Raw genomic sequence first — 4,493 nt, 5'->3', positions numbered from 1 at the left:
CTTCTCTTCCAAAGAGAAGCTGTGGCCACTATATTTAAGCCCCAGAATCAACCCTTAAGGGAGTAATCTCTCTACTTATCCCTGCATCGGGAAAGAAGTGAATTCCATCTTGTGAATTGAGTTCTTAGCTTCCAGATCAGACAAGTCCCAAAAAAGGTAGGCATGTTGAGTTGACAATTTGGTCACTCTCACCCATACTAATCAAAGGACTGCCCTCAAAGGCAGAAGTTCCCAAAACATTCAAGATTGAGGTTGTGCCACCTATGGTCGTTTAGGTGAGATGTAAGTCTCTAGTATCAACGACGTTATATACAGAGTCTAGTCATCTCGTGGTCCAGGTCTTATACAAACTCTTTCTATAGGATACCCCCGCTCGCACGTCTCCACATGAATGGTCAAGATCTACCATCTGTAGTAGTTTACAATACTTGCAAACCTTTACAAAGTTGGCCGTATCTGTAGTGTCACCAGGATCATGTATCCCACCTTAATCCTTATACTACAGACATATATAGGTTATCACTTAAGGCATGATCCACTTGTATATCACACATACATGCTTAAGTTCACATAAGATAACCAAGGAGTTTTGTTTATTGGATATGAGTAAATGCCAGAATGAAATAACGAGACTCCGAGAGAATTAGGACATCAATCCCAACAAAAGGAACATCCTCCTCAATTTTTGAAGAATCAAGTTGTATATTAGAATTTTTTATATTTGATGTAGGAAGCGAACTTTCAGCATGTTCACTATTGCAATTACTTCTTGAGAACCAATCAAATCAATTTCAAACCCACTATTTTCAACATTTGATTTGTTTTCTGATTTTTGTGATTCTTTCCATGGTATTAGACTTTTATTAAACAAAACAACCCTACTAATGAAAATTTTACCTGTCCCTTTTTTCCAGAGACCAAAGTTTAACCCTTAACACCACTGGGATATTCTAGAAATATGCATTTCTTAGCTCTAGGATCTAACTTAGCTTGTCTAGTGTGTGCATATGCTGCACAACCAAAAGTTCTCATATGATCAAGTTTAAGTATTTTTCTAGACCATAATTCTTGAGGATTTTTTAAATTTAAAGCTGTAGATAACCTTCTATTAATGATGTAATCAACAATATTTACAGTTTTCCCTAAAAAAGCTTCTGGAAAGTTTGCATAAAACAACATACATCTAACCTTCTCCAAAATAGTTCTATTGTATCTCTTAGCAAGACCATTTTGTTGAGGTATCCATGGGACATATAAATGTCTATTAATACCATGTTCTTTACACAAATCAGTAACTTTGTTATTCAAATATTGAAGACCATTATCTATTCCCAGAGTTTTAAGTTTCTTTCTTAATAAATTTTCATTCAAGTTTTTCATTCAACAACTCATCCTTTGTTTTTAACCAAAAAAATCCACAGTTTTCTTAAGTAATCATCTATAATAGTGAGAAAATATTGAGCTCTCCTAAGTGTTTGTACTCTAAAAGGACCCCAAAGATCCAAATGTACAGATTTTAAAACTTCAGATTCTTACATGATCTTTTTTGAAAACTACGTTTAGTGGAATGTCCAAGTATACAATGGTCACAAAATGATAAGTCTAATGTTTTTCCAATCAAAATACAAATGATTTAAGCCATTATTACTAATATGACCTAATCGACCCATGCCAAAGTTTTATATCATCTAAAATTGAATCAGTAACATCATTAGACTCTTCATTAGGTATCATTGTTCACTACTATAAAGTCTACATTACTTGACACTTATAGTTTTTAATTACTTGACGTTTCTTTGGAAAAAATGTCAATTAATGACCTTTTAGAAAAGAAAATGTCAAGTAAAAGAGTTAAAAAAGCGGAGATTGATGGAATGTTTCAGATATTTTCATGTGAACCATTATTTTTACGTTTTTTGTGTCTAGTAATATAAGGTCTTGCTTGACACATTTTTCGTGTCAAGTATAAGAAGCTCTTACTTGACATATTTTTCGTGTCAAGTAAAATATAAAAATAATATATTTTTTAATCTTTATTTTTTATTTTCCTCCCTCCTCCATTTTCATTTCCCTGTCAAATTTGGTTTCCCTCCTATCAAAATTATCAAATAGAATATAAAAAATAACTAATTTATAATTTTAAATAAGTAAAAAATAATTATCAAATAAAACTTCCCCCTTCCTTGTTTTCTCTCTCGCAGACCCCCTCCCCTCGAAACCCTCCTTTCGCAGCACCGGTCAACCATCGTATAGCCTCTATCGATCAGTCTTCCACCGAATCTGCGCCAGACGTCACCAGATCCATACCAGACGCCCACTAAATCTGTGCCAGACGCCACCAGATCCACACCGGTCAACCATCGTACAACCTCCACTGGTCAGTCCTCCACCAGATCCGCGCTAGATGCCACCGAATTTGTGTCAGACGCCCACCAGATCCACGCCAAACACCACCGGATCCATGCCAGACGCCCACCGATTAGCCACCGTACAACGCCCAACGGTCGGTCCTTCACCGGATCCGCGCTAGTTGCCTAGTCTAGCCTTGCGCCAGATCCGGTCAATCCTCACGCTAGATCCGATCGGTCCTCCACCGGATTCACTGTACAACTTCGCTGCCCCTATCAAGTAAAAACTTCTTATAGTTTTATGAGTGTTCTTGTTCCTCTTTTTCTTTTTCTTTTTAGGCAAGTTGGTCGAGGCTCGAGTGAAGTGTTGATTTGAGCAAACACTTAAAGTAAGTGTTTTGGATGTATTGGAATGAATTTGTGATTTGGGTTATAATGTAGCATCTTCTGTAATGATTTGCTTGTTTGAATGTTTGATGATGAGATTAATTTCGAAGTATTGGAAGGAGTTGAGTTGTTGTCCAATAAGTTTGAGACTGATATTGGCAAGGTTTTGGTAAGTTTGGAGGTTAGTATTAATAGTTCTTTGTTACCTATTGAAGTATTGGTTTAATAATTGAGTTATTTTCAAATTCTGATGTTCAATTCAAAGATTTCAAAGGATTGGAGCCATTGTCCAATAAAACTAACAATGTTTGGATGTTTTGATAGGTATTAAGACCTTGAAATTCTTTTGGAATTGTTACATAGTTGGTGGAATTTGCGTTTTGTAACCATTATTATTGAACTTTTCGTAGGTTGGATTACTTTATTGTAGTTTTGAAGTGGCATTCGAATCAAGCCACACTTCGGATAATCTATTTCGAGTTAATCGGTTATTTTGGTGAATGAAATTTTGAAGAATTAGACTTCCAATATTCTATAGTTTTTAATTAAATTTTGTAGATAAAATTGGATTACTTTGTTGTAGTTTTGAACAAAATTTTGTTGATAAGATTGGCTTCCAATATTCTCTATTTTTTATTGTTTGTAGATATAGATAAGTTGTGAAAAGTTGGGGGAAAGGTAGACATTCTTCTATTTTAAATTTTAGCATATGCTTGATTTGTTGATAATTTTCTTTCTCTTTATTATATTTTCTCAAATCTCTCTCATCTTCCTTTGTTTTGTAGCGAACTTTAAGTTGTAGATATTTTTTAAGTCTCAGTATGATATTTTTTCATTGCATAAAGTAAGCCAATCATGTACATTTTTCCTTATGCGTGACTTTTTGTCATTGTTGTATCTTAACACTTATTTCTATATTTTGAAATTTGATGTTATCGCCCTTTATTCTATTTTGCAGGTTGATTTGCTTAAACATGGCTTGCTTGACCCTTAGTTCTTGATCTTTAGACTTCAAAGCTCAATGTATAGATTAAGTAATATACTTTGATAAGAGGTTACTTATTAAACAATTTGTCACTTTTGTGTTTATTGAAAGTTGAGTTTTGTATACAAAAGCAATAGTTGAGATTTTATTTTGTGCATGTACATGTGAAAGAGAAATATTGTTGTAATTTGTGAGGAGTGTTCATATGAAATGTCATAATTGAACATATGGAATTTTCAATGAATATAATGAGTTGATAGATCTTAAGTGTATAATGTTTATTTAGTTGATGTAATTGTATTGTTGGAATACATTGCAGAAAATGAGAATATCAATTGGAGCATTTAATTTGAAAAAAAAAGACATATACTAGACAAATAAATAAACAATCACAATAAGAAATATAAATTAGAGTAAAAACGAAAATAATGAAACAAGAGGAAAGGAGAAGAGATTGACACATATCTTTATAGTGGTTCGACCGAAGTCTACATCCACTATACAAATTAGAGGTAGAATTCTTTATTAGCAACAACAATATCAAGTATCAAAGAAGAAGATGCCAAATTGAGCTCTGAAGGAGAAGAAAATCACAGATGCCTCCACCAAAGTCTGCAAGTTAGTCTTCATAATTCCTCTCCATTCTCCATTGCCCAAGACGGTGTCATATTCTTCTCAACAAATGTTGGCGTTTTTCGATGACAACTTCTGTCGTTTACCAAAGTTTCGATTTGCAATCACTATAAGTTTCTCATTTCAGATGAGGAACCAAA

General features: G+C 33.8%; 1 long non-coding RNA gene across 2 annotated transcripts; it reads left to right on the top strand.

Annotated features, from left to right (window-relative positions):
* Nucleotides 1-2,124: 2,124 nt before the first annotated feature.
* Nucleotides 2,125-3,981, top strand: LOC120082226 (uncharacterized). Of its 2 annotated transcripts, none has more exons than XR_005483092.2 (2): nucleotides 2,125-2,628; nucleotides 3,694-3,981. It is a non-coding gene; the product is annotated as an uncharacterized LOC120082226 (long non-coding RNA). The 2 variants fall into 2 exon arrangements; XR_016530803.1 differs by having other exon boundaries at nucleotides 2,146-2,737.
* The last annotated feature ends 512 nt before the right edge of the window (nucleotides 3,982-4,493 follow it).

This window comes from Benincasa hispida, chromosome 7 (genome assembly GCF_027475165.1).
Source record: "Benincasa hispida cultivar pf3 chromosome 7, pf3_genome.v1.1, whole genome shotgun sequence".
NCBI lineage: Eukaryota > Viridiplantae > Streptophyta > Magnoliopsida > Cucurbitales > Cucurbitaceae > Benincasa > Benincasa hispida.
The sequence above is the reverse complement of the archived record's forward strand: the minus strand, read 5'-3'. Positions and strand labels throughout refer to the sequence as shown.